Below are 19,983 nucleotides of genomic sequence, written 5' to 3'. Positions count from 1 at the left end.
GATGATTTTTTTTCCCCAAGGAAATGCATTGAAGCCACTGGCACTGAGAATTAACAGAATCATTATATTTGTCAATAAGGTCATGCAAGTGTTCATGCCTTCTGGAAGTAAAATTCTGATAGCAACGCTGATATTCATTAAAAAGTAACAGTATTTTAGAAACTTAGAAAGCATCACAATTTTCCAGAGTACATTCATTCAAGAACAGTCAAATTATGTACTTTTTCTTGGTATCACTGCTGGTAAATCGTGACTGGACTAGTATGACCACAAAGAATTATCTACCATGAATCTGTACTGAAACACTTCAAATAACAGATAACAGATGCCATATTCAGACAGCTGCTAATCACCGTGGCAGAAGGACTTAGAGCATTTCATTGATAGTTAAGTGAACCACGCCATTTAAATTGGCAGACATTCTCTTTGTCACTTTCTCCTTGGTTTTTACCAACATTTCAGACCTTTCCAAATTTTCTACAAAGCCCAACAATAGATAGATCAAAATCTTGACCGGCTTTATGCTTCAACATTCATCCAAACGCTTATTTTGTACCCAGGGAATAAAGATTACCTTTCAGAAGAAAAACCTCTTATTTTCTGGTTCTTTCTGTAAGATCTCCTTGTTTTCCAGAATGTTTCTGATGCCATTGTCACATAGATATTGTCATCAGCAAATCTGGTCATAGACTTTTTCCAGAAATGTGCCTAGTCTACCAACATCATCAGAAAGCGAGTGCAATGCTGTTCAGGCTGATGAATACAGAGGCACAAGCAAACAAAAAAAAAAAGAACTGTGCTTAAAGGAGTGTTTTCATAAGGTTGGCATGATGAGTGAACTGTCCTTTGCCTTGGATTGCCACAACCCCATTTTTCCTCCCTCTGTGGCACAGAACACGAACTGCTTGTAAGAACATCTGAAGAATGTTATTGAACTCTGGCTACTGGAAAAAGCCAGTAATGCCCTGATTTTCCTTGTTTTTCCCATGGCTCATTTTGGCTATGCTGTGTACTGCTGATCCTAGGCTTTCCGTTCGGATCCTCAACCAAACATATTTTCTCCTTCAGAGACTCGTTAGAAATTTTCACTTGAACCAACTGTAAGAGAAGGCAAAGATTACAATGCAGGAAGATAATACCAAATTATTCATTTTCTACTTAATTTTGAGGGTAGAAGACACACATCTTTTCAGATGCAGGTATATCCATTAAAAGGTAAAATCCTGTAGAATTACAGGATTCCGTCTGCTTTACATCCAGTTATAAACTTCTACTCATCATAGAATCATAGAATGGCCTGGGTTGAAAAGGATCTCAAAGATCAGCTAGTTTCAACCCCCCTGCCATGGGCAGGGTCATCAACCACCAGACCAGGCTGCCCAGAGCCACATCCAGCAAAGCAAACTTGACTGGCCTATCTACAGTCTTGTTTCTGGATTTTGTAACTGGAAATGCTGGTAGAAATTTTCTAGCAGAGTGAAACACCCTAGTCAGAGACTAAGGATAGCAAGCTTCCTGGTTCTCCTGGCATCATCATACTATCACAGAATCACAGAATCACAGAATCACCTGGGTTGGAAGGGACCCCAAGGATCATGTAGTTCCAACCCCCCTGCCTAGCAGGGCCACCAAACATACACATTCAGATCAGGTTGCCCAGGACCCCGTCCAACCTGGCCTTAAACACGATACTAGGTGGGCAACTGGAGGCTTTATGTTGTTTTTGTAAACGATGAGAAATGCCAGGTGTGGAAATAGCTCAGTATTTACCAGATACAGCATTATAGAATATACAGCAGACAAGGATATTCTAACTGTACAGTGTGTGTTTCTCCAACTCAAGATGAAAGTGTTTCCCTAAGTCAATCTTTCCCTTTCCTTACTCAGAAATACAGAATACAGCAACACATAGCTTTCTTAAAAGAAAAGCTTCATTGATTGCAGCAATCATAAATAACACAAGTACATTCTACACAAAACCTTCTCTCCATAAAATCCTTTGATGGCTAACTGGTGATGCTGAACTTCCTGATATACCCAGGGCATCCCCCTGAACCTTGTTCCTTCATGTTGTGAAAGGGAGCATTTTCAATCCTGCCAAATTCAATTGTTTTTGTGAGTTCCTGGGCTTTTATCCCTCTGTCTAAGGGAGTCCCAAAGGCTCAGCGGGAGACAAAGGCAAGGTGCTTTGGGCTAAAGGTGCTGGCATTTTGTCAACAATTCCAAGGTGGCAAATGAATGCCTTATCTTAAGTCATTCTTTCCTATGGCTTTCTGGGGGGAGGGAGGGTCAGTTGTCTAGCTGCTGGCTCCTTTTCCAGAAGCTTCACTGAAGTAAAATCAACACACTCCTATAAGATCTAGGGCAACATAAGGTGCTCCTACATTATTCCAACACTTCAGCAAAAGATTTCTCTTTCTGCAACCAAATACCAGACTTCTGCTAGTATAAATGATAGAGGTGGTGGACTTATGATCTAAGAACACCCATGCCTGTGGGAACTACCAGTGAAATAGCAAACTAAACCACTGAAGATCACAGAGTTAGATGCGCTGTGATTTATACAGTCTACTGCATGCTTTGGCTGTGATTTTAATAATTTTGGTTATACTTGTTCCTTTTGATTTCTAATGTGTGATTTTCATAACCCTGGATACTTGTGTGTGCAAATTGGTATCAGAAACACACAGAAGTTGAGATGAAAGCTGCCACTGTTTTTCTAAGTGTATATTATGAAAGCCACTTTCTTTTTTCCCATCCTGAACAACATCATCAACATATATATATATATATGCACACATATATGTGTGCATACACAGGTAAGCACTGAGGGATCTTACCACAATTCACCTGTCCTCTACTCGTTGTTTCCATGAAAGATAAATTAAGAGATCTATGGCTCTATCTTGACACATAAAACACTTAATATGAATATTAAAAGTAGAAAATACACCTCTGGCAATACCGTGTAGCAGCTTATGTTTTTGGTTTTGATTCTATAGCTTTTAGCTTTTAGTCATTTTGTACTGCAGCATATTCCTGCTTTACTGCGTATATGCAGGAGTAATTTTGAAATTTTTATTCATGCTCATGGAAAAGTGGCTATTTCTGGCCTAACATAATACCTGTAATTAAGACTGTAGTTATATTCCCCAAAATATACCAACAAAAATTACGTCGTGACTTATCATAACAGAAATACAAATCAAGACATGGATAGTTTACACACAACTGTAGTTATCCCTGAATCAGAATGATTTTTAACATGTTTTTTTTTTTTCTGTTTGAGATCTTAGTTTTTCATAGGACTCTGCAAAATCAGTGTTCTTGCCCTGCTTCTCCCCTTTCTTTGGCTGCATAACTGCCTGATATAAAGTGATATTTGTATGCCAGCAGGTAATATGTTTATGGAGTAGTCACCCAGATCTGACAAGCACTGTAGTGTATTTCCTTTGAAAACTGCCCAAGGTGGGGTTATTTTGTCTGGTTTGACAAATTGTATATGCACTATCCACATTACGCTGTCAGGTCTACCTTAGGTTCATCAGTATCTTACTCCTGATGCTGTTGTTCCTAAATCTAAATACCGGACATTGAAAGCAAACAGACATACAAACAAGCCTATCTTTATAATAATTCTAAAAACAAAGCCCAAAACAATCACCAAGGTTGGAAAAGACCTTCAAGATCATCCTTGAATGTGCTACAGCCTTGAGTGATTTCTCTTTTTATATTATTGTGTTCTCATCCTTCAGAGAACAGAGAGGGGAGCTTTGAAAAAGTGCTAATAGGCCATGAATTTGCAGCAGTGTAGTTCACAGCTAAACACACTCCCACTTCAAACTCAGGCAGGAAAAATGAGGGCACCACAGAAGTGAATTAGAAATCAGGCAAACAGTCCCAGTAACAATCAGGGCAGCAGCAGCTTATAAGATCAGCTTCATTTGGCAAGATGCCCATCATACCATGACTTAACAGGGCCGGTAGTGGGAGGATATCTTATGGCTTACAAAAAAAGGATGGAGCAGACAGTGGTGGTGGGGAAACAGAATAAAAGAAACACTGTCCAAGCTTATGTTGAATTAACTAGTTCTACAGAACTGTGACTGCAAACTTTTAGGTCTTTTAAGTGTGTCTGTAGAGTTTATCGGTAATTTATTTTAGACTGTAGATAAACATGCTCTCTGGATCAGCTGTGCTACTGTGAGGGATTACTATTACAAGCCACCCCCCACCTTCTGCCTGGCACTTTTGTCCCCTCAAATCTCCCAGAGCTTCTCATGTGTGTTCCCCAAATGAATTGATGGTTCCACAACAGTCTAATCTGATCTAAACTGGGGCTGTTGCAGTCCTTCCATCCCCAGCTGCTGCCCTTTTCCATGCCAGCAACAACGTTTGTCTGGTTCCACACCAAACTGATTCAGAAAATGCAGAACACAAAAAAATTGTTAACACTTCCCTAACATTTCAGTTCCCTTTGGATTCAAACAAGCACCAGTGCTGGTGTAAGAGATGGAGTGGGGATGCACATGATGTAAAGCGAGGCTGCAGCAGCTCTGGTATGGGTCATCTTATGTATATATATATATAAGATATATATATCTTATATACATAAGATATATATATATATAATGTATATAACTTATATAAGTTCCCATCTGGGAACTACACTCCAGCACACCTATGCTGATCTAACTTTTTCTGTCTGGCTCAAGTTTTGGAGTGGTGCTAAGAGCTTCCTCATCAGATCAGAAAGAGTTGCAGCCTTGCTTATCAGACACACCTGGATTTTGTCCTCTTGTGGAAATGGCCCCATTCAAATCTATAAGGAGTTCCTGGGGGTTTTTTTGCTTTGTTTTTTTTTTTTTTTTTTTTTTTTGTAGGAAAGATACTGATCAATGCTTCTCTCTGTTTAGTAGCTGGAGGAAGATCCTCTGGGAAGCCAAGCTCCCAAGCATCCCACAATAACCAGGACATGCTGTGATGAACCATCAGGATCTAAACCTGATGTGACAGATGATTTGATCACAAACAGATGCTCAGGAAAGAAGATGGTAAAGGACCAGATCAAAGCCTTTCTGGACTGAAAATAGAAATAACTTCCCTCCTTTTCTGAAGTTTACCAGACTTTTCTTCAGACCCTGACAAGTCAGGCAGCGCATGAACGTAATTGCATCTGATGTTTGTATGCTTTTACATTTAGGAATGGGAAGGAACAAAAGATACCAAATGGCAAGCATGTGATTAACAGAGTTTTACTATCTCCAAAAATCACCTGCTTCTTTCCAATAGTAACTGTGGAATAATTTAGAATGGAAATTGTGGTGGTCAAAACCTAGGCTATTCACATTAGCCACTGGAGAGGGAGAATATCTCACAACTTATGTCTTCCATTTTGTCTTTGAAAGGTGGGTTTTATTGCCAGCTCTTCCACATTCTTCCCTTGTCACTTTAGAATACCTTAGTAACAAATACTAAGTTTTGTTAGACTGGCATATGTCTGTAAAGACCACATAAGGTTAGCTGATAGATACGTGAAGATTTGGAGGTGCTCTGACAGCAGACAGTATAGAAAGTACATGAGAGAGAAAAGGAGTCTTAATTTCAAGGAATGAGAGGAAGGACTGGATTCAGCAGGAAAAGAAAAAGTACTTTGGCTTCTGAGGAAGCAAAGAGAGAAAACAGTTCAGTTAAAAGAAAATCCTGAAGTCACATTTAGGTGCCAGATTTGGTACTTGAAGAAGAGTGTGTACCTGCAGGTTCCCAGCCTGTGACATTTCATTTACAGCAGAACATCTGAATGGCTGGAGTAATGTGGCTTAGGAAGGGACTGGGAGTAAGTGCTCAGAGTTTGAATTGTGTGGGGCAGGAAAATACCTTAAAAGCCTGAAACTACTGCAGAGTTTGCTGGAGAGGAGAATAGTGAACAGTAGTAATAAGGAGAAGAAGAGGGAAAAGAAAAAAGGGAAAGAGAAAAGGGAAAGAGGGAAAGGAAAAGATTTACTCAGAAATAAGCTCAGCAAAGCAAAACTTCTAATGAATATGCTTACAGAATTGCTTACTGGAGTGAAGACACTAGAAAGGGAATTAATTTTCTTTTTGATACAACTTTCCATCTTATTGTCATATGGTCAATTGTTACCAATTACTTTATGGTCAGATGCCAGCTCATATCCTAAATGCCTGGGATAAGAGGACTGCTCCGATCAGGAAGTAATCTAGTGGTCAGCACAGAACCAGCCTGTAGTTGGATTTCATTTGTAACTTAAAGGAGATTCACACGGGGCTTCATAAAGGGAATGCTACAAACTGTACTAACTTGCAGGCTTGGGACGTTATCTGTTTTACAAAGCTCACACCACAAAAGGGTGGAATGAGTTCAGCTTTTTACTGAATCTCAGTAGAAATATAATCATAAAGATCTTCTCTGCCAGCTGCAGATGCGTTCTATTTTTTCCCTACATCTGAGTTTCTGAATCACTCTTAATAATAGGCAAAGGCTATTCATACCAAACGGGGAAGTTCTCACACACTATGATGATAAAGCACTTCATCCATTTGAGGGAAAAAAAGGGGAAGAAAACACTACCTACGGAACTGCATCATTTCAGCCGTGCTTAGCTGAATGTTCACAGAACAACACTGGAAGTCATTGAAGTGTCAGATAGTGATTTCATCATGTGTCAGGCCTCCCACTAATAAATGATTCATCCTTCTCAGTACTGACACCTCAAAGAATTAAGGAGAAGAAAGAAATTCATAAACTTTAAAGTGAGAAGTACTCTACTGATACTGTATTTCCCAAGTAAACAGGAGCTTATGCACACACTAAGAATGTGTTTAGAAGTTAACCTTTCATTTATCTGAAGTGTCTTTAAAGTTTAAGAAGTGAATCTATTAGACAAAACAGGCACTGTGGAATTCCATGAGTGTTATGTCACCATAATACACAAAGGTAATTTTCTCAATTTACAAACATGAGATTTTCAACTCTTTCAGCTTTGTGAACTGAAACTAGAATTGGAAATAAGTCTTTCTGTTTTACAGAGCAATCGTCAACAGTATGTTGGTGACAATAAGTTTGCCCCAGTCTCTGAGTATTGATCACAACTGTAAAAGCAAATCTAGCTCCTGTTGAGGACAATGAGAGATATACAATTGACTTTAATGGAAATGAGACTGGAAGAAAATGTTATTTTAATAAGAATTGAAATAATCATTCTCTGATGCTTCATAAAGCCATAATATACCCCTTTGACAACAGTAGCTCTACAAGATGAACGGGATTCGGGAGGTATGAATCTGGAAGAAGGACAAAGAGAATGATCAGAGGGCTGGAACTTCTCTCCCACAAATAAAGATTGAGGGAGCTGAGCTTGTTCAGCTTGGAGAAGAGAAGGCTCTTGGGGAGACTGCATTGAGGCCTCTCAGTATTTAAAAGGAACTCCTGAACAAGACGAAGACTGACCTTTTGCAGATCTGACATTGGTAGAACAAGAGGGAATGGTTTTAAACTAAAAGAGGGGAGATTTAGGTTAGATGTTAGGAAAAATTCTTCACTATGAGAATGGTGAGGCACTGGCACAGGCTGCCCAGGGAAGCTGTGGTGCTCCATCCCTGGAGGTATGCAAGGCCAGGTTGGATGGGGCCCTGGGCAGTCTGATCTGGTGGGTAGCAACCCTGTCCATGGCAGGGGGTTGGAGCTGGCTGGGTTTTAAGGCTTTTCCAACCCAAACCATTCTGTGATCCTGTGATTCTGTGAATTTAAGTACAGACTGAAACCAGGCAATGTACTCAGCAAGATATTACCATTTTTTGCTTTCGTTGCTTGGACACTGAAGTTTGTGCAGTTGCACACTGAGTTTTCAGTTTATTTTTTTCTATTTCAATCAAATGCAATAGAGAAATAGAGATTTCAAAATTCCTGTGTCCTTTTTAAAAAATAAATAGCTAGGATAAGAAAGAGATTTTAAAAGTGCCCTAACTGAAAAAGAAAGGCTGTGACATGGATTTAAAACCTTATGAAACATTAAAGAATCCACATGGGAGAGAGACCTGACAAATGACCCTACTTTAGGAAAAGAGACAATTGTAATTCACTATCAAACCGTGAGATACCAACCTATATGAAACCAGGCTTTGCTGGTTCTGCCACTAATGGAACTCCTTCAGCTATAGTAGGTTGCTGTTTTTTTTTCCTTCTCATCAAACCAGCATCTATTATAAACAAAACACTTCAATTGGCAGACTCAAAGCTTGAGGACCATATGGATACAGAATTTATCCCACTTGATTCCTCTCCTGTGGAGCAGGGAAAAGAATTAGATGAAGCTGATGAAGTTTGGACGTGGCCTCCCATTCTCAGCTGAAATAATTAGGCTGGTATGAAAACTGCTGGGGACAGAAAAAAGCCACAACCCCTTAGGACTCGTATTCTAAGCAAGCACTTATTTTTCTGTCTCACTCTGAATTTGTATACTAGAGATACCAATGTGATGAATGGAGTAGTTAAAACCACTTATGTACAAAATCAAATTATTCTTTGCTGTTCCTTTACCTTTTGTTTCAGTAGCATGAATTTGGGCGTCCTGGCTAAGCTTATGTCCAGTTTTTCCGTCAGTTTGATTTAGCATGTCCTCTTCACTGTCAGCAGAGGAATGTAGAAGGCAACAATGAACATTCGTATAGAGGAAAATTTACATGGCTGTGGGGCAGGATGCCTGGATGATCAAAAAGAAAAGAAAATAGTAAATACTTAAAACACTTTACCATGAAATCGCCTTCTCCCCCTTCTTCTACCCTTTTCCTCCATGTTAAATCAGGTAGAAAAGTGTGATAATATTAAGGCTTAATCCAATTTAAATAAATTATTTTCTTGTAAATGTTAAAACAATCATTACATGCATCATTTACCCCCTCCTCTGCCCATAGTCTTAAATTATGCTCCATTATATCCAGATGGAAAAAATATGCAGAAATGTTTCTTAAACATCAGAAATTTTTGTTTTTGATTATATTCAGAGGTAAAAGTCATTTAGGAGTTCCAACAAAAACAAAACCAAAAAGCACACATATATAAGATACATAAGGAAGCATTATGGGATTTTGTGTAGCAAACTTAATTAAGAAATTTCTTTGCTAGGTTACCAACAATATTTTATTACAAGCTCAAGGTACAAGATCGTTATAGCTCTGCCGTGCTTGGCAGCTAGGAAGGAACACATGCAAAGAACAATCTTGTTCTTACAATTAATTACAAATGTACAAATGAATGATATATCAGACCCTGTCTACACTGCACAGTCATGCATTTCTAACTATTTCACCACACACAGTTATTAAAAAGCATGCTTCATTTCCACAGTAGCTTGATTCCACATCATGGGTAGTTATGTTTATTCATACACAGACACCACCAGCCAGAACTATATGTATGTGTCAGTGTGTTTTAGCAAAATCTACATCTGCTAAGCAATATTGCAGGCCTCTGCAGCTAGGTTGTTTTTTTAAGGGGGCAGACTGAAAACAAGATTGGAGAAGGAAAACCTGGAAGGCAAAGGGCAGAATATGACAGACAGCAGTCTCCAGCCATTGCCCATTCTGGGTCAGGAGATGATGTGACCACTGTCCAACAAGAAGGAGCACAACAGCTTTCCTCTGTATGTCACACATCCTTACTGTCCCCACACAATTCTGCTACAGGAACAGGTGAGAAATTCTCACCCAACCAACCATATAAATGGCTGAGGGGGAAAACACCAGAGCCCTGGAGATGGTGAAGACCCTGACTGATAGACCACACTCGCAATCTGGAGGTTGATTGGCAACCTCTACAAGGTCGTATTGGAGAGGAGAGCTCTACAATAGCATCACCTCAACAGAGCAACCTGCGGCACATGGGACAAGAAGCAACATGACACTAACAAATCGCCCTAGAGATGTCCATCCCAAATCCTCCCTTCAGAAGTCTTATGTCATCCAGCTGTGCTACCTACAAAAATCACAGCAAGGTGCCGAATCTGACCATCCTACAAGGGTGAAATTTGTAGGTGAAACTTCAGAAGAAAGAAGTTCAAGGTGTAATCACTTCAGGACTGAACCAACCACTAACCAAACAGAAAACACTGCTGTGGCTAAGTGGATAATGGCACCTATTTGCACATGTCCCTGTGGACACAGATTGATTGCAGTACACTCTTCTAAATACAGAACCCTACACTCAATACTTACAGTACAGGTCTCACAACTAGGATTTAAAAATCATCTCCCTGCTGCTCTCTCCTCAGGCCAGCAAGATATTTCATTTTAACCTCACACCTCCAGTTCATGCTTCTTCCTGGGAACATTTGCTTTGCTCAGCTGTCCAGAGCCAGTGCTAGCAATAGAACTGAGTAACGTAAGTCTAGCCGTGAAGTGTTTCAGCAAACCAAACCACTGCAGCTCTGAACACAAAAGTTGGCAGACAGTGTTACTGGTTATAGAGGGAATTCCAGTCTTTGACTCACTCAAAAGTAATTGTGTTCCCACGCCATTTCCCCATCCACACAATTCCCTAGGCCTGAACTATTTGCTAAGAAAGCTTGAGATCATTTGTGTTATGCTTCATGAAGAGAAACTGCAACACACAAACATGTAATTATACAGTCATGAGATGCTCCACTTCCAAATGCCTTAAATCCTGAACAAGATTATCTTGTTTCCAAAATTGATCTTCCGTGGTTCACAAGATGATCCATCCCATGGCCCAGATAGGCAAGACAAATGTTATGATTGATGTTATGGCTATATAAATTACCAGGAATGCACTTACTAAAAAAGGGCTACTGAGGCTGTTGCCCACACTTCTCATGACAACTGCAGGTGTGTGTTTCCCAGCCAGATGTAGTGAGAATGGCAGAGAGACTCAAAAGTCCAAACATATTTTTAATACGCAGGTAACACTGATAGTTTGAAAACTTGTTAGTTAACAAACACAACTGATCGGGTACACAACTGCTGCAATGCTGGCTAAGTTGCTGTGGGTACTAGAGACAGACTTTTTTTTTGCACTGATTTACCTTCCTAGGGTAATGACCTAACAGTAAACAATTGCATTTTTGCAGCAGAATACTTGAGCTCATCTCTCTACTTCCTCAGCTTGATATCTAGAGGTAGTCAAACTAGCTTTGGTACTCCTGTATCACATTGCAATCTGCAAACACAGATCTAACCCTCTCTTTTTGAAAATGCCAGGGGTGAAGCTACTCCCCGTCTCGTCATCCTGGGATGCCTGTGGGGAGCCAGGCGGCAGCAGAACAGGCAGAACTCGACTGGAAAAGAGGAGAGAGGAGACAGTGAGACACTGCCCATGAGGCCCACAGGGCTCTGTGCACACTGCTCATCCTCAGGAAGCAATAACCCAATCAGTGCTCTGGTCTGCTCTCTTGGCAATACACGGGCTTCAAAAAAATATGTTTTCATTGTGACCAGACATTCGCTTTAATAAACAAACTTTAATAAAACAAACAATTAAACAAGCCAGATACTCTCACACAGCACTCCCTGTAAGCCAATTACCGAGAACCACTCTCACAGGCCAGCAAGTAATCTCTTCCCCGGGCCACGAAGGGAGCCTGCTATGCTGCTAGGCAGGAAGGAGCTGGGCCCACTGGGGCTTTGAAATCAAACAAATAGTTTTTTCTGGGGATAATGATATCTTTGCAGATTGGTTGGCAGCAGACATCGTGGAAGCTGGCTGGCTGGCGACTTCACTGAGCCTGTTGCCTTCCTGGTAAGCTGCATTCCACATCAGTGAAGAAAGCAAATCTGTACCCAAGTCCCTCGAGAATTAAGATAAGGATGACATTACATTGGGACATCCTCTCGCTGTTGTTGCTGATGTTATTTTAAACCTAACTCAGCTTTTGCCACTATTCACTCATGCCCAGTATCCTTAAATCTACGAACACTCAAGGACAGTAACTCAGCTTTATTATCCATATTCCCCAAGCTCACATTTCATAAAGTATAAGGACACTCAAGAAAGAATGATTCCTAAAATAGTCAGGCATGTAAATGGAAAGCAGTTCAAAACATAGGTCCTACAGATCCTTGTAACACTTAGAATTGCTAACCTGAACCTCTCGATAGCAGCAGGTGATGTCTTCAGAAACAGCTGGTGTTTTGTCGTAGCCTCTCACACCAAGCTATTGCCTCAGCATCAACCATGTTTACACATGTATTGCAATGCTGGAAGGCATGGTGTGAACCAAACAAAAATGAGAACACAAATTCCAGCAAAACATTGCCTGAACACACAACAGTGGAAGACTTCGAGAATGTGCATCCAAAGCCAGCGCATACTAAAAAATTGATAACAACAACAGAGACCACCATTGGAGTTCTTATAATTGGCTAATGCAAACAAGGAATAAACATATCCAGCTCTTGGGCAACAAAAGATGTTACTAAGAACAATCAAGTTGCTCCTGTAATTTATTTCATACCATCTGCTCTTTGCTTAATTATTTCAGGTTCTCAGTGCTGTACAGTGCTGGGATACTTCAAAAACTGGTCAAACACCAAAAGGAGCTGAGGTTGCCCATCTTTCTGCAGGACCAGGCCTTGGCTATGTTACTGTTAAACACTGAATTGTTGGTAAGTTTTCTTAGAACTACAACAATCATTTTCTGTTTCTGTCTTTCCAGCAAGAGCCCTCACCATATTTGTGTGACTCTTGATTACTTACAAAGATGATCTTTTATTGAAAATTGCACAGTTTCTGTGCTCAAAATTAATTATACTCTACTGTAATACAAATACAATACTCTGTGTTTCAGATGTGTGAAATAGTTAGGTACAAGCCAAAATGATGGCTAAACCTTGGCTACTAAGTTGGACACTGGCAATGCCAACACTGCCTGTGCTGGAGCTGAGCTTGAGGGTAGGTTCACCATTTTTTCACGTTATTCATCAGCTGGAATCAGCTGTAAGTGACTGGTTTGTTTTTTCTTTGTTGTTTTTCATTTGTTGTGGTCTTCTTTTTTTTTTTTTCCCCAGAAGAAAAGCTGTGTATGTTCTGTGCTTGCGAGGGGAGCATTGTTACTGTCTATAAAGATGAACTCCAGCAAGCCACAGCTCATCTCAGAGCCATCTGTACTCTCCATCTTTGAAAAATATGCCACCTCAGTCAAGACAACCTTGTCTCTCTCATAGAAAGGCCTCAGTGTTGCCTGCTGCTAAGGCAAATAGCCTTGGAAGAGAGTCTCTGCCCAGACTGAGCTGACATGCAGACAGCAAAGGCAACTGTGAAAATGACATGTTAGTAGCATTGGCTGAACTGAGGGTCCCTGTAGGCTCTAGCTCACCCTGGAGTATAACCTGTGCTGCCTCTTCCCTTCTTCCCTGAAAATCACCTGACTTGACTTCTGTGGGGAACTAGTTCCTACCCCTTTCCAGCTACCTCCTCCCTGTCCCCCTTCTCCAGCCCTACTCCCTTCTCAATCCCTATGTCATTTTCTACACTGATTCTGGTCCTACTTTCTATCTTCCCCTCTTAGTGTCTTACCCTGCCCTGCCTTTCCCTCCCACCCTGCCTTCCTGAGCTCCTTCCCAACAAAGAAATACGAACAGGGTGACTATCTTTTCCTCCCCATGCCTCTTTTGCTCACACTGGACTCCTTGGGAGAGGAGCATATTGCTCCAGTTTGGACTAGCCTGTCATTACACAAAGGGAAGGGCAGAGGTGAGCATGCAGAGACCCTCATCTTGGCCATCTACCTGACCCATGCTCAGATCACAACAGACAGAGTCTGCACTGGTCCCACTAGCCTCATCTTGTGCACAGCTCAAAGTAAGTATTACACTCTTCACAAGGCTTTGAGAAATGAGGAAAGGAAGAGAAGCACAAACTTTCAGATGCGCAAAAAGAAGGAAGAGAAAGAGAAGAAAAGCTGGGTGGACTATTTCTCTTGATTCCCTCCATCCACTAAGCCACATTCCTGTTCCCCTTCTTCCATGCTGAGCTCTTATTTCTGAGTAAAAATGTCTTACCTTAATTTAACAGACTGGTTAAATTACTGACTTAACTGAAATAGTTCACATTCATGCAAACTTCCGAGTTAATACAGCAACTTGCACTGAAACAAAGAACACAAGTTCCCACCAGTTTGACCATTCTTGTTCAAGCTTGTGTGTCCTCACACTCTTCAAGGGTTACTCTCCCATTATCCTACTTTACTCAACAGATGCAGAGCAACTAAGCAAACTGCAGTAAACACTGAACAATATCACAAGGACAAACACCCTTATATTGCCAGCTATAAAAAGCAGTGAAATAAAATGTGAAGAAAAGAAAAGCTGACATAGTACTGAATGCAGTAGGGAAAAAGCAGACAAAGAGCTAAGTGAAGAGATTTAGCCTTTTCTGCAGTGCACGCACTAACAGCACCACTGATTGTCCACAAACGCTGTTTTTCATCATTTCTGTAAGATGAAGAAATGTTTGCTCCCGTTTACAGATCACACACTGAGGCAGCTAGAAATTAATATCTGAAGAGTCTCAAAGTACCTAAAGCCTGATTCTTGCTAGTACTATGCATGACATATTCTCTGAGAGTTCAAAGGATAGAGCTTCCAGCAGTCTTTGGTGCAGATGCACGTGTAGTCCTAAGAGAATCCATAAAATGAGAAACACAATGCGTGACCTACAACTACATGTTAGTAACCACTGATATATTTATTTGCCCACCTCCTCTTCTACATTTTCAAGTGGGGAACAAAGTATCCTGCACACCAGGAGATTTGGATCAAAGAGCTATGATGGTCACAAGTCACAATTCATCACCTACCTGACAACTGTGCTATTTACGTACCGATCAGTAGTGCTGACCTGGCCAGTATTAAAAGATTGATGTAAATGGCTTCTCCAGCATCACGCTCCCTGGCAGAGAATCAACTTCTCCAAAGCAACGCTCAGCCTTAACAATGAGATTATGTCTTCCCATCTTGTGTTCATAGGAACACGAGGCTAAGAGTTCAACAGACACCACTTTCCTCCAGCGTGCACTCTAATTCATCCCCAGAGCAGACTCCTTTAATACACTGTATGAAAACCAATCTTCCTATGGAAGGAAGGGGGAAAGGTATGTGATCTATTTTAAGATTATTATAAAGCAATATATGGATGTATGGATGGAATTAAGATTGCATAAGCATTTCCTAATTCTGGCATTTTGTAACTTCTGAGTGCTTAACTTAGCCATTTTAATATCCTTTCACTCTAACCATCTGTGTAGTGTCTGCCTGCATGTGCACGTTAAGGCTGCCTCAAAGATCCAGGAGATGCTAGGCACCATATCTCAATTGCCCAGGGGATTTTAAATCACATGCATAAATCTACATTGCATGAATCCAGACTCATTGTGCATGTGATACAGAATCCACTACACATGTAGAGATTAAGCGCATGATGGCAGCTGCTGTTGGGAATCCTCAGATGCAGATACAGCACTTCTTGAGTATGCTAGATTGCTATGTTGGATGGACATTTTGTTTGCATTTTATGTGTATGTTTCACCAACTATAAGGTTGTGGGGAAGCGGCCAAACTGCCTGCCAGCAACTGGCTACATATATCTCTATTTCCCTGAGATAACAAATAAAAGGAAGTACTGCTTCCCTCTTCAGCAAGGGATTCATCCAAGCAGTAGCCATCTTTCTCTTGTAGCTCCATCTTCAACTTTTGACTCCAATGTTACAGGAATGAGCTATGCAACTCTTAAGATCAATGAAAAACAACGAGACAGAATATGAATATGGGAAAGGCAAGATGCTTGAAACATGGCAAAAAAGAAAGAAACTCTAATTATGGTGTGTAGAAACTGGGACACTGAAGCTAGGCATCAATTCAAGTCAGAGGCAGGTATTACTCCCAAAAATCCAGCATTCTGAGTATTTACACCTTCCTTTCTTTCTTTCTTACCCATATGAGAAAGAGTTGTTTGTCTATGGTAAAGTTCTGTCCTCTCAAACACAAAATACACTATACATAAATGGTGTTTGTGGAACTAAAAGCTGCTGTATGGGAACATCTTTCATTTTCACAAACTTGGGGGTGTAAAACTTCCTACTTATTTTGAGCAGTTCTTTAAGCGCCTAGGAAGTCATCTAAAAATGAGAAGTCTCTGTGCACTACAGTGTCTCTACAGACCTCCAGCCTGAAGAATCAGGGCAAGAAGCAAGCTCTGTAAGCCTCAGTGTGAAACTACCAACATTCCCACCCTTGTCCTTCTTAATGTACAGACGGCTTTGCTTTCATCCACACAAGTGAATAAATACCAGAAGGCAAAGTTGCATCCTTTTCAAAACTAGAAAATGTAATTTTTTCTTTTCTTAGGCAGACATTATACAGGTAAGTACACCACATTTGAGGAAGGGGTATCCAGAAGTTGTTTTTATGAACTGGTAAGCTGCCATCTGTCCACAAATGATCACAGCCTGTCCCCAGGACAAGGCTTCTATTATGGCTGAACTTGTCTGGCATCATGCCCTTTGTTTGCTGACTGGTGAATTATGACCCACCAATTTGCCCTATATGTTCTTTCGGCCTTCCCATACTATTTGTGCCAATTATTTTACCTGTTTGACCAAAAACAAGCAAACAAACAAAAGTCTAAAAAGGTGTGCTTTGATTTATAGTAGCTCTTCATTTGCCTTACGAATTAAATATTCTTTCAAAACTTTGTCAGACAACCATACCAAGACTTTCTCCATTAGCTTACTGAAAATCTTGCCCCAAGAGAACTCTGAGGACACGTAAAAATATTTTGCATATATATATGCCTTCCAAGTCAAACAGTTCCAAAAAATAATGGTCTCCTATTAAAAGAGTAGTCACACACAAGTCAGCTATGATGAATATTCTTTTCCTACAACCTCTTAAAGAGATTTTATCTGTGTTGAGATGTGAGGCAGGGAAATACCGTGAAAGCTCTAGTAGCTGGAGGGGTATCAACGAGGTTCCTTTTTAATGGAGCTCCCTCTTTATCTTATGTGCTAGGACACATTTCCACCTCCTTCTCAAAGAGAACAAGCAGCAGCTGTGATGTTTAGTAGACACAAGTCCAAATGCATGAAGCATAAAATGCATTATACTCATGCAAACAAATAACCCACTCTGAGAAAAGCCAAAGCTTTTTGAATGGTACGGTCATGTTTCAGGACATCCAGCCTGTTCTGCTCTTTGTGAGTTGCTGGAAAGGCTGACTAGACAGCAGTAAAGATAACTGTATAACACACAGATCCAGTTTTAGGGCTCTTCTATAAATCCGTGTAAGTCCTTGTAAAAGAATGGCATACAATGAAGAAATTAATGAGATACAAGCCAGGAAACTCTGTATAAGTCGCTTAAGTATTATCAAGGAACGCTACAGGTGGAACTGGTCAGGATGGGAGCTACTGTAGTGACAAATACTGACATTAGCAGCAGTTAATCTGTGATATTAACTACTATTGTATCAGCATTTAATTAATTTCTAAACCAGTTTAACTCCGATATCAGTATCCAAAGTGCACACAAGTTAAAACAGAGGAATCAGCTAGAACACAGATAAATGATACTGAGTGATATGATGCTTTGTAAAATGGGGCACAAACATAAATATAGCCATGGATCTATGGAAAAGATTTCTGTCATCCAATCTTGAGGAAAAGATTTGTTAGTTTGCACTGACGGTAAGGTTTTGTTCTACACATGGTACAAAAGCAAGTACCAAACACAGCAAGACCAAGATTTACAAACAGTTAAAAGAGAAGGGAGAAAAACGTTGTTTTGTTACCCTACTTTATTTGAGAAAAGCTAAGTAGGTGAGATACAGTAACATTTTGCTTAATGACTGACTTAGAAATATGTCAGCGACCATTTCTGCCTCTTCTATTTTCCTAAGAAGTCTCCAGGAAAGAAAGGCAGAGACTCATCACTCTTAACAGGATAAAAACTGAGACAGAAGTGTTTTATTCTTATATGTCCTAGGCCTTCAAGCTACATGGATATCACAATACAAATCACTGAGGGCAGAAAGTTGGAGAATGCTTGGACACAACGTATATTTTCTTAGAGGAGGCCTACAGAAAAGTCTTTGAAAATGAACGCGATTACCATTTGTTGTTACCACAGAATCTTGACAACAGATGAGGCCAAACACAACTTAATGACTTTTTAAAGGTGGCTACAAAAAATGCCTGAAGTGATTAGTAGTAAGCATAAAGAAGCAAAATGAAAATAAGAAATTTCCCTCTCTAGTCTGCCTTTGTAAGGTCCCGTCTAGAGTACTGTGTCCAGAACAAGAAAGATACTGAGCTGTTGGTGGTCCAGAGGAAGGCCAGGAAGATGATCCAAGGGCTGGAGCACTTCTCCTACAAAGACAGGCTGAGGGAGCTGCGTATGTTCAGCTTGTAGAAGGCTGCAGGGAGACCTCATTGCAGCCGTCTTGTACGGAAGGAAAAGGAGCTTATAACCAAGGAAGGAAAACAACTTTTTACTATGGGCAGATAGTGACAGGACAAGGGGGAATGGTTTTAAACTAAAAGATGGGAGATCTAGATTAAAAGTCTGGGGAAAAGTTTTTTTGCTTCAAGTGTAGTGAAGCACTGGCACAGGCTGCCCAGGGCAGCTGTGGATGCCCCATCCTTAGAGGTGTTCAAGACCAGGTTGGATGGGCTCTGGGCAATGAGATTTAGTGGGTAACAACCCTGTCCATGGCAGGGGGTTGGAGCTGGCTGGGTTTTAAGGTCCATTCCGACCCAAACCATTCTATCAAATTATGGTGTAACTTGATTTTTTTTCCATTTTGTGTTTCAAATATTGTGTTTTGTTTCTAGAGTTAATGGTGAACGCTATGCTTGTATACTAGTGTAAGAGAAGATGCAGGTACCAGCAAGATACCAGTGTAAGAGAAGATCCCCCTTGTCCTGTCACTATCATGGGATACAGCAGAAAACCAGAGGTTCTGGTGCCTTCTGGACGTCCAGCTCACCTGCCTGCAAGCACATCCACTGAACAGCCTGCCATGAGTTTCCACACCAGGAAAACCACATTTGGAGCGCAGGGATGAGCACGTGTACAGGAATGTATGTATAGTTTGCTATCTACCAGCAGCGTTCCCGAGCTGCACTGCAAAGCACCAGTACCGTACAGCAGCCCTCGTGACAGCTCAGCAGGAAGCCATCGCTGCTCTCCCTGCTCGATACCCTTCCCAAAGCTCTATGCCATCCCTCAAGATGCGCGGCCCTTCTCGCGCCCAGTTCCCCCGTAGCTTTTATTGACGCTCCCGCTCCATCTCACGCTCGCACCCCGCCAGCCCAATGGGCGCAAAAAACAGCGCGGTACCGCAGCGCGCTCGACCCCCGGGCTCCTCCGGCAGCCCAGACACGAGTCCCGGCGGGCTCACGCGGCGCCGGGCCGCCCTCCGCTCCCCTTCGGCAATAAACTTCCTCCTCCTCCTCCTCCTCCTCCTCCTTCTCCACCTCCTCCTCACGCGGCTCCCGGCCGTGCCGCCCCCTCCCGCGGGCGGCGCCCGCCCCAGCGCCCCCCGCCTGCACCACCGAGCACGGAGGGGGGGGAGGCGGGCACGCAGGAGGGGGAAACCAACCGCGGAGGGACAGAAGGGGGGGCGCCGCCGAGGGGATTACTCGCCGAGCGGCCAATCGGCGGCGAGCGAGGGAGGCGCGCGAAGCTCGCCGGGAGGTGTAGTTTTTGCCCGTCGCCATTTTGTAGCGAGGGAACTACAACTTTCCCTGCAGCAAAGGGACCGTTCTCGGGCCACACGCCGAGCCCCACAGGCCGGGCCGGGTGCCGGCAGAGCGGCGGGCCCCGCGGCATGGCCGGCACGAGGAGAACGAGCGGGGAGGAGAGAGGAGGGAGAGCCCCGGGAGGCCGGGGGCGGGGCTGGGAGGGGAGCGAGGAGGGCGGCCGCGCGGTGAGGGAGCGTCGCCAAATTCCGCGCGC

The 19,983-nt window shown here is 41.9% G+C and overlaps 1 long non-coding RNA gene across 1 annotated transcript; it reads right to left on the bottom strand.

Annotated features, from left to right (window-relative positions):
* Positions 1 to 451: 451 nt before the first annotated feature.
* On the bottom strand, positions 452 to 19,447 carry LOC125690738 (uncharacterized). Its single transcript, XR_007375766.1, has 3 exons — positions 19,366 to 19,447; positions 8,558 to 8,720; positions 452 to 753 (listed from the first exon to the last, which is right to left on the bottom strand). It is a non-coding gene; the product is annotated as an uncharacterized LOC125690738 (long non-coding RNA).
* Between the last annotated feature and the right edge of the window lie 536 nt (positions 19,448 to 19,983).

Source organism: Lagopus muta, chromosome 3 (genome assembly GCF_023343835.1).
Source record: "Lagopus muta isolate bLagMut1 chromosome 3, bLagMut1 primary, whole genome shotgun sequence".
NCBI lineage: Eukaryota > Metazoa > Chordata > Aves > Galliformes > Phasianidae > Lagopus > Lagopus muta.
The sequence above is the reverse complement of the archived record's forward strand: the minus strand, read 5'-3'. Positions and strand labels throughout refer to the sequence as shown.